We start from the raw sequence: 11,651 nt of genomic DNA on the forward strand, positions 1-11,651 counted from the left end.
GGAGACTTTGCCATGGTGAATGGGTTGATCCATTCATGGGGTAGTGGTTGTGGTTCTGACAGCTGTGTAAGGAGAATGAGTGAGGCTGGCTCTCCCTCGCTCATGCCATTCTCTCGCCATGTGATACATTGTGTTACTGTAGAGCCACCACCCAGAAGAAGGCCCTCACCAGATGTGTCCCCTGACTTTGGACTTCCCAGCCTCCGAAATCGTAAGAAATAAATTTTCATTCTTTACAAATTACCGAGTTTCAGTTATTTCTGTTATAAGCAACAGAAACCTACCAATACATGCACAGTCCAATTCCCACTTGCACCCACTCCAGAACATGTAAGGTACCAGTTTCTTAGAAGAAAATATTCTCAAGATACAATTTGTTATGTTTATATCACGTTGGTCAAGTTTCTTTCATTTGCAAGTAACAGGAGCCCAACTCACAGAAGTGGAATCAGAAGGAGAATTTATGAGATCATGACACTGTGGAAGATAACAGAATTAAAATGCAAAGTACAAGAACTAGAGTGGCCTTAGGGGATTTAGGAACTGGAACTGGAGCCTCAATACACATAGTCCCCTTTTTCTCCATTTTTTTCTGGCCCCCGTTTGATTCTGTTCTCTCCTACAGAAAGCTGACTCCATGTGGTAAGGAAAGAAGGCCTCAGAAGAACCTGCTTCTTGTCCTTCAAAACCATAACACAAAAACATCAATGTCCTTTGTCCTCGCTGACAAAAAAGATGGCTCTAACTCTGAACCTATCATTGGGGTCAGGCAAACAAGGTGTTATGATTGGCTGAGCCTGGATCATATGCCCACCCCTGTGGCCAGAGGATTGGGTAGAAAACAGCGATGGGCAGCCCCATCTCTATCACACAATTGGAGAAGAGAAGTATATCCCCAAAGAGAGAGGATGGTGCTGGACAGAGCAAAGCAGCAGATGACCCTCCACTGCCACAGCCGACTCCAGGCCCAGGTGGCTTCTCAGCTTACCTGTCCAATTCATTTCTGCTCCTCAAGTGCCAAAATTGTCTCCGCCCAGCTCCTGTATACCTCTCTAAGGAGAAGGGCTCTGGGCCTATCTCTTAAGCAAATCATCTTAAATAAATGTCACGTGGATGGTGCAGATGATTTCACCCTCCCTTAATTAGTTGTGGACTGTTCATGCTGATAGGACATCATGATGGATTTCTCCCTTTATCTTTGTAGCCTGGGCACAGGAGGCATTAAAAAGGCCCATGTAAGTGCCCTTTGCTAATTATGGTGGATGATTCCAACCTGAGGCAGGAGGCAAGGCCTGATTACCTGCCATGAAGAGCAACATCTCTCTCCACATTTCTGTAGCATCAGCATCCCAGGATCCCAGTCTCGGCTGAGACCTCCATGCTCTGTCCCCTCACCAGAACAGTCATGCTAGCAGACTCATCACGGTGAGTTGGCCGTGGCTTGCTGCATTGGTTGTTAAGCTCCTAAAAGTGGAGCTAATGAGGAAAGCAGTGGTTAATCCACTGGTAGAAAGTATATGAGCTTTTAGGCATCAGAGCAGATTGGGTGGGACTCAGAAGTATAAGGAATGCTTTTCAAATCACACTATCAAGGCTGATCCACTTACTACCAGTTTTCTGGTGCCTCTAAACAAAATAAGGACCTCACCTCTAATTTTGGAATCAGACAGTCCTGTGTCCAAACACTGGTTTCATCATGGATTAGCTGAGTCAGGTGTGAGTCAGGTTCCCTAACCTGTCTGGGCCTCAAATTCCCTTCTGTACATTGGGGAAAATGATTACTTACTCACAGAGCTGTTGGGAGAATTTTTTAAAAGGCAGTGCGTGTAAAATACATATCTTAGTGTCTGTATGCTGAAGGAGCTCAATAATTGTCAGTTCCCCTTGCCTTCACGCATCAAAGGTGAAAGTTCTTGAGAGCAGGGACAATGTCTATACTCGCAGCACACATTAAAGGGCTTGACACATAAGATGGTGTGCCAGTGTTTGATGAATGAATGAATGGATGGATGGATGGATGGATCAACGAGTGAACTGCTGCTACATCCATAATTTCTTCAGGGGCATTTCATTTAGTCTGGTCTCCACATTCATTCTCTGAGACTTGATGTCTTCCTTAAGCCTCTGTTTATGACAAGGTGGCATCACCTTGACTTCTGAGATCCAAGTGAGATTTTCTCAAACACTCCAAACTGAGGAAGACATGGTACTGCCCCTAATCTCTTTGGCAGTTCTTGGGGAGAGTCAAGTTCACCTCCAAACCCTGGATTCCACTTTCACTGAAATGGTTTGTTTTACATATCACCCCTCTATTCTGCAGGTTCTTTTTTTATCCTTTCTGCACCACATGCCCCCCGATCCCATCATTCCTAAAAATACTATTGCAGAGCTATGTGGCCAGCAGATTTTATCAAAGCTTTCAGGGAAGGGATTGCGTGAGAGCATTTCAAATGATTTAGAATTTAATATTAGATACCCTCGTTCTCAGAAATCTCTAGGTCATACCTGCCTGTGCAGTCTCCAGCTTCCAAACATGTTTCCATCTCCAGCTCTTCATTCCCGGTCATGTTTCTTCCTGACTGCCCTCTTCCATCCCCAAATGCCCTGTTATCTCTTTTTATCCCACTGCCTCTTTGCAGACCAGTCCCTCGGGGCTTCACATAGCACACCTAAAGAAAACTAGAAAGCTAAGTTCTCTCCTAAATTCTGTATTTAGGTAGTGCTCCTCTAAGAGAAGCTCTGGTGACAGCTATCATAACAATTACCACAAAATACTCCCCTTGTCCCTATTATTTGGATTTAACACAATCCCTGGCTGCCAAGTGGTATCTGAGTATACCACTTAGATAATGCTTTTTTTTTTTTTTTTAATAAAAGCTTTGGGGTCTCCCTCACCACCATGGGAATTATTTCAGCCTCCCAGCCTCAGTCTCGTTTGGTCATGAGCATCTGCTAATTTAGTTGGGTATGGGTAGTAGGGGGCAAGTTAGTCACAAGTGTCCAAGGATGAACTTTGATGAACTCCAGGGGCAAGAATTGCTCAGAACCAAGAACATTAACATTCTAGGGTTGGGTCCGATGAAATACAGTCCTTCCTGCCAACTTTTACTTTCCAACCTTGACTATTCATGCAGACATCAGCAGATAGTGACATTGACCTGGTTATCAAGGAGCCTAGAATTTATTTTTCCAATATGGGTATTGGCCCAAACTTCAAAAAACAGGAGCAGAGAAACATCCAGGGACATCAGGGGCATGGAACCCTAGCTGCACTCTACCTCAAAGTTTGACCTTTAACCAGAAATCTAATTGCTCTATCCCTCAATTTCTCTTCGTTTGTAATGGGCATAATACTAGCCATCTGGAGGCAATATTGGTGATGCGTATTGAAAGAGCACGAGCCAACGAACATGGGTTTGAGTCCAACTCTCCTATTTATTGGTTGTGTGGCTTTGAGTCGGTCACTCAATTTTCTGCGATACAGTTTTTCCATTTCTTAAAAAAAGGGGGGGGGGGCAGGGATCTTACCTGCTTTACTTATTATTGAAGGGTTCATGTAAGATTAAATCAGTGGCTCTCAACAATGGCCACACAATAGATTCACCTGGAGAGGTTTTAAAAATCCTGATGCCCAAGCCACACTCCAGACCAATTAGAATCTCCAGAGGCGGGACCCAGACATTAGTAATTTTTAAAGCTCCCCAGTGATTCCAATGTGCTGAGAACCACTAGATTGAATGGATGTGGAAACTTTCCTCAAATGTTGAATTCATCATTATCACCCTGTGAGGAAAATGGAGACAGACTGGTCAGGCTCCCTTATCTCATATCCAGCTGAGCATGGCTCAGCCTGTCTTTTGTAAATATGTTAATTGTGCATGCACACCCAGGTGTTCCTTGGCTATCTGACTCACACTCATGTGTTCCTTAGTTATATGACTCTACTATAAAAGACAACGGCTCTGATCCGCTGGGGGCTGAGCTCGTGTCCGAATAAAGCATGTCAACCTCGCCAACAGCTCCCAGTATCTTTTTCCAATTACCCAGCTCAAGACCTGCATATGAGGGGTCTGTGACCCAGTCTGCACAGAATGGGTGTGAAGGGTCTGTGACCCAGCCCAACACACCCTATGTTTACATCGGCCCCTCATATGGTAAGAAGACAATGCCTAGCTTGAGACCACGGATTTCACACGTAGATATCTATGTGCCCCGCCTTGTTAAAACCTGAGCCACAAGGATAAAAGTGAGATCCAAGATATTTACAGGAAACATCTCAATGTTCCAGATAACTCGATTTTCTTTACAATGTTAGCCTTAGAATCGCATCTTCCCCCAAACTGGGAAGAATAGCACATACTGCCTCCAGCCAAAGTTGTGCTTCAACCGCACCAGGCACACTGGGCTTCATGAGTTCTCTGGGATGCGTGGGATCGCCACCACCTGCTCGATCCCATCTGTCTTTCGTATAACCCCGCATAGTTCACCCAGTTTCCCTCCACCCCACTTGTACCATACAATCTTTTTATTCATACATGAGTGACCCCTGCCCAGCTCTACATTCCAGAGCCAACTGTGAATGTCCTGCCTGCCTAGATTACACAGACCTCCCTTGACTGTCTAACTGACATCTCAATCAGCCTGGGCCAGTGGTTAGGCCTCCTCCTGGCTAGCCTAGGGTTGTCCGGCTATGCTATTAAGCTTGTCTAGGGATGGGATCATAGACACAAGGTGTGGTTCACTGAGCACAGCATCAGCATCACCTGGGAGCTTTTTAGGAAAATGGCATGTCAGGCTCTGCCCCAGACCTACTGAATCAGAATCCTCATCTAACAAGGCACCCCGGTGATTTGCATGAACACATATGAAAGTTTGAGAAGCACTGATCTACACCTCTTATGTGTCTAGAACAGGTCACTGATTCATCAACTAAGTGGTGCTATGTATAGGAACTGTGATAGAATTTAGAAATATAATTGTAAATGGAAGCAAGTCCTTATCCTTGAGGAACTCGTGGTGGGGAGGTAGCCCATGGCAACACAGTGTGCTAAGAGCTGATTTAGGAGTACGTGCAGGATCCTGTGGGAGCATGGACAAGGGGCACTATGGCAAGTTTTAAATCCAAGCTATCTTTTAAAAGTTTGTGGAAAGATTCATATTATCTTTTAGTTCTACTTTTCCACGAACCTTTTGAAGTAACCTTATATGTCCATACATTCTTTGAAGCTCCTCCTTGCAAGAGGCAGAACTTAATTCCCTTCCCCCTGACATGTTAGCCTCACTTAATGAATTGCCTCTGACAAATAGAATATGGTAGAAGTGGCAGCATGTGACTTCAGGAACTAAGATGTAAAAGACATTGCAGCTTCCTCCCTGCTCTCTCTTGGATCACTCACTCTGGGGAAAGCCAGCTGCCAGGTCATAAGGACATTCAGCAGTCCTATAGAGAGGCCCACAGGGTTAGGGACTGAGGCCTCCTGCCAACATCCATGTGAAGGCACCATCTTGGAAGCAGACCCTCCAGCCCCAGTCAAGCTTTCAGATGACAATAGCCCCAGCCAAAAACATGACTGCAGCTCATGAGAGACCATGACCCAAACCACCCAGCTAAGCCACTCCTGAACTCCTGACCCACAGAAAATGTGAGATAATATTTGTTGTTTTAAGGCAGTAAGTTTGGGGGTAACTTATTAAACAGCAATAGAGAGCTAATATAGGTACCTAACTATATCCTGAAAAAACAGGGAAGGCCTTTTAAAGAAAGTAATCTCTAAGCTAAAATTTGAAGGCTGAGTGGGAGTCAGCCAGAACAATATAGGTAGAAAAGAGTGTTCCAAAGAAGGGAAAGGCCTGCTGGGGAGTGTGTTATACTTTGCAGGAACTACGAGTGATTTAGACACTGAAGGGAGGATAGTGATAGAAAATGTTCCAAAGGTTGGCAGGGCCAGGTTATGCCAGGTCTCATGGGCTATGACGGGCAGCCTTGACTATCTTGAGGACCACGTGGGATTTGCATCAGTCCAAGAGTAACATGGTCAGATCCATACTTTGTAATATTTATCCTGGTGTCTTGGGAAGAACAAGCTGGAAGGCAGGCAAGATGAGAGTTGGGGAGGCCAGACAAGGCTACTGCATCAGTCCAGGTGGGAGATTATGGCAACTTGGATGACAATGGAGCTTTTATAAACGTGACATGCTTATGTGTTGCTTGGGATTGTGAGTGCACAGCTGACTGGAGTCCCTTCTGTGTCTACGCATGCATATTTACTCTCAGCATTTGCTGACTGGCTGAGCATGTGACCACAGGTAGGATTTAGAGGTGAAAGGTAAGATCATAAAAGGGTGGTTTTGTATCAGGACACTGGCCAGCCCTTCTTCCCCCACTAACCCCCAGAAACCAAGCCTGTGAGCTTGAAGGTAGCTTCAAGGGAAACTGAGTCCAAAAGGCCTCATTTGTAAGGTGAGGACAATAAAGTCTCTTTCCATGCTCCCTTGCTCTGAAAAGATGACCTTTTCTCTGTCTAGAATAAGCAAATCTGCATGTAGAGAAAGTAGATTGTGGTTGCCTAGGGCTGGGAATGGGGATTGGAGTGTAGGAGAGGCAAAGCTAAAGTTTCTTTTTGGGGTGAAAATAAATTTTTCTAAAATTTCTAAAGAAATTTCTAAGGAAAAAGTTCTAAAATTGATTGTGGTGAAGATTACAGAACTCTATGAATATACCCCCAAAAAATTCAATTGTACATTTTGAATGAGTGAATTCTATGGTATGCGAATTATATCTCAATAAAGCTCTTAATGGAGAAAAGAGAAGTATTCAATGGAAATGCTGTTGTGACATTGTACATATATTTATTTTGTTACTATTGACCAACCTCAGTTAGAATGTAAGCTTCATGAGGATGAAACTTCACCCATTTTATTTACCACTGGTTTTCCAGAGCCCAAAATGGGGCCTGACACATAGCAGATGCTCGAAAAAGATTCAATAAATGAATGAATTAACATCTTGACTAAATCATCTAACACAAATCCTCTCCTTGTTCTAAAGGAAGAAGTGCCCCTCCTCCTTTCAAAGATCTGTGGGGATGACATTGTCTTCTATAAGAGTAGCTTGGAAGAACCTGGCTAAGTAACCTATGGTATTGGCTTTGATGAAGAAACCAAATTCCCAGAAGCTTTGGGATCCAACTATCATAACAGAGGGCTCTTCTTCCATTTGACACTATCACTTTTAAACTAGCTGAGTCAGTGCCAATTAACACTCATTAATCCAATTTTCATGAAATTGGACAAGCAGATACAGAAGCTCACAGAGCAGAACAAATTGCTGGAAACCAAAGTGAAATACCTCTTCTGGCTTTTTAGCCTGCTGAGGTACGAGAAGTCCTTCCAGGGGGGATTGGAAAGCAGATAGCAGTTCAGGGTTGTCCCACATGCCGACAGCTTTCTTACCATAGGAGGCTTGAGAAGCAGGAGGTCATGTCAGAACAGGCTCTCTCAAGCTTGTATGGAGCCAGGACCCAATGAATGAATTACAGCACCCCTTCCAGCTGTGTGCCTGCTGCTGCCTGTCCGCACACACACATTCTCTCATTCAGCCCTGAGGTTTGAGAAGGAATGAAATCTTCCATTTGATGAGTGAGAACATGATGGCAAAAGGTGTTAGCTGACTCACTTATGCACCCGGAATTAATGAAGAAGTCCTTGCAAAAAGCTGGCTAAGCCCATGAATTTTAAAGTCAAACCCAAATTGAATACTAATTTTGCCACTATTTTCTGACCTTAGGCTGATTAATCAACGTCTCCAAGCCTCAGTTTCCTCATCTACAAATTAAACAGCATCTACAAATTAACTTCCCGGCATTAAGTAAGATAATACACCCAAAGCATTTATCACAAGGCCTGGCAAAAAAGTGTGTCCTCAACAAATGTTAGTTTAAAAAGAAATAATTCAGGTTCTTGCTATTTATGTTCTGTGGAAAACTCCAATATACCACCTTCTCCTGATAAATAACCATCCCCAGCCTTTACTTTTCTACCCTAATTCCTCCTGAATGCACCTCGGCTCAGATGATAAGATCTGTAGTGAATCCATAATGCATGCATCCTTTCATGTGCAGCTTTGTTGAGCACCTACCATGTGCCAGGCCCTGAGCTACATGCTGGTTATACAGATATAAAAGGTTCTGTGCCTAACCTCAAGGGGCTTGTAATATCGGATAATATAGGATGAATGTGTGAACAACAAGGGCTAAGAGAATGTCAATTAATAGGATTTCCTGATGCTATGACTTGCTCTAATGCCTCCTGAATACAAATTCCCTAGTCTGTCCCATCCTCAACCCATCCCACATGGCTCCAGAAAAACTCATGTTTGCCTAATCTTCCAAACATGGTACTTGGTAATTGAGGAGTGGCTGGGGTACTATTTATTCAGTCCCCCAACTAATATTTATTGAGCACCTACTATGTGTCAGGCACTGACTACTGAGTTCAAAACTGTAGCAAACAGACATGGTCCCATTCCTTGTGGAGCTTAGAGTCTGGTATAGAAGACAACTGTTATTATAATAAACATGTAAATAAATGTAAAATTGCAACTAGGAAGCAATGAATAAAAGGTCATAATCCATAAGAATGTATAATAAGGGGACAGGAACTAATCAGGGAGGTAAGAGACATCTTCATGAGAACAGGACGCTGAATCTGAGATCTGATGCATGATAAAGGTTTAACTAGCCTGGAGGGAAGGGAACACCTTCAGGGGTAGAGACAATAGCATGGGCAAAGGCCCTGAGATGGATAGAGCCCTTCACACACGAGAGGCAGAAAGGATGCAGCAAGTGGACCACAGTGATGGGAGATCATGGGAGATGATGTCACAGCAGTAGGTAGAAACCAGACTGTGGCAGACTTGGAAGCTTGTTAGGATTATTGTCCTCAGAACAGTGGGCCATCAGAGGTGTGTGAGGACCAGGGGGCCTGAAAGGGAGTAACATAATCATATTTGAGTGTTGAAGTGTGAACGAGCTAAGAAGGTCGGTTGAGCGAAAGCAGAGAGAGCACAAAGGGGAAGTGGTTGGTGTCGAAGTTAGAGAGAAGAGCAGGATCACGCACAACCCTGTAGGCCAGGGCCAACAGTTTGAATTTTAAGTCTTAATTTAATGGAAAGATTTTGATCTCTGCTATGCAGAGGATGGATAAAAGAGAGCAAGAGTCGGTATGAAATTATTAAGCTATTGTGATAGTCCAGGATGGGAGAAGAGGAAAGACGAGATACAGTGAGAATGGAGAGATATATAAGATTTAAGAGCTATGTAAGACACTACAGCATTCCCAGACAACCTGCCTGTGACTCCGATGTCTCTAAAAATGGACACAGGCATGCCAGTGAGGAAGCAGAGAAGTTGAGTTACCTTGCTAATTCAGGAGCTGACCTTGGAAAGTGTTGACCTTGAATGGTGCCCTTAGACCAAGATGACTGCTCTGGCCTCAATGTGATCCCCTGTGAGGCATGTTCATTTTTCCAGAGGATCAGGTAAAGTGGCTGATCTCAATAGAATCCATTAAAGAGAAGGCCTCACTGCTGTTACCCCACTGAGGAAGCTTGGGCCAAACTTTGTAGTTGTGGAATCATCGATAAAATCAGGGCAGGATAAGTAAAATCAATCAAAGCAAGGCACCAAGCCTGGGCCCACATTCCAAGTTAGTGAAGATTTCCCTCTTGTAGCTACTTCTTTAGTAAGCCTTAGAGATGTTTTTTGAACCAGCCCCAATTCTCAGAGGTGATAAAAAGAGTTCCTGTGGGGTAGGATTCTATTTCTAATTTCAAAAAGTCCCTAAGTCCCTCCAGCTTTCCGCCACAAGAAAATACATCTCCAGGAAACAAAATGTCTGGAAATGCTCCTATTGCTGACGAAATTAAAGTCCTGGATTTATTTCTTTTCCAGAGAAATGTGGGGGATTAATTTCCTTTCCTGGGGAAGGTGTTCCTGTAAATGAGGGATTCTCAACTGAGAGTATTTTGCCCCCCACGGGATATTTGGCAATGTCTGGAGATATATTTGGTTGTCACAGCTTGGAAGTGCTACAGAAATCTAGTGGGTAGAAGCCAGGAATGCTGTTCAATATCCTATAATTCACAGGACAGCCTCCCCTATACACACACACCAAAGGATTATATGCTGAGGTTAAGAAACTTTGCTATAAACCTTGTCTATATCTGTCTTTATTACAGCACCTGGTATGTTGAACATAGAAATCATGTCATTCTTGTCCACTTCCTTCAGAAAATGTCAGATGGAAGGATGAATGGATGGATGGATGAATGGATGGATGGATAAGTGATTGAAAATTAGCCACTGAATTACTAAATGAATGAATAGATGAATGAATGAAAGACTAACAACATTAGCAAGATAATGGATCAAAACATAGCTAACATGTACTTGGCATTTACAACCTCTGTGCATCGTGGTAAGACCTTTACTTGGGATTGTGTTTCAATTCTTGCTCAGTTCCAAATGAGATCTTCCATGATGCCCTCATTAATACCATCAGCTTCAATGACCAACAGGTACGTGAAAAAAAATGCTCAACATCAGTAATCATCAGAGAAATGTAAATCACAACCCACCTCACTGGGATGAAATGATATTATCTGGCTATTATCAAAAAGACTGAGAATAACAAATGCTGTTGAGGATGCAGAGAAAAGAGAACTCTTCTATATTGTTGGTAGGAGAGTAAATTAGTACAGCCATTAAGGAAAACAGTATGGCAGTTTCTCAAACAACTACAGATAGAACTGCCATACAATCCAGCAATCCCACTTCTGGGTATATATCCAAAGGAATGGAAATCACCAGGTTGAAGGGATACCTGCACTCCCGTATTCATCACTGCTCTATTTACAATAGCCAAGATATGGAACCAATATAAATGTCCATCAGCAGATGACTGGATAAGGAAAATGTGGTATATATACACAATGGAATACTACTCAGCCATAAAAAGGGACAAAATTCTGCTATTTGCAACAACATGGATGAGCTTGGAGAAAATTATGTTAAGTGAAATAAAGCAGGCACAGGAAGAGAAATACCTCATGTCTTCACTCATAAGTGGGAGCTAAGAAACAAAGAAAGAAAGACCATAATAAAATGTCGAACTTTCAGAAGGAGAAAACAGACTTATAATTTCTAAAGGTGGGAAAGGGGGAGGGTAAGGGGGGATAGGGAGTAATTGGGTATGGAACACAAAATGTAATTACACTTTTTAACAGTGAACATGCTAATAATATTGATTTGTTCACCACATACCGTACACAAATACTGATAGTCAACTCTGTACTCCATAAATATGTATAAATAAAAATAATTAAGACAAAAAATACCATCAGCTTCTCTATCCCCCTCTACAGTATTCATGTATATATATGTGTACGTATATATATATGTACGTATATATATATATATGTATGTATGTATGTATGTATATATGCAGGGATTATTGTTTGCTTTATTGACTTTGGTGCCTTCATCACCAAGGACAGTGCCAGACACATAGGAAACCCTAACCCTAAATATTTGTTAAATTAATGATGTACCTTAATGCTCTCAGCAAACCAATGAGAAAGGTATAATTTTTGT

Source organism: Cynocephalus volans, chromosome 6, assembly GCF_027409185.1.
Source record: "Cynocephalus volans isolate mCynVol1 chromosome 6, mCynVol1.pri, whole genome shotgun sequence".
Taxonomy (NCBI): Eukaryota; Metazoa; Chordata; class Mammalia; order Dermoptera; family Cynocephalidae; genus Cynocephalus; species Cynocephalus volans.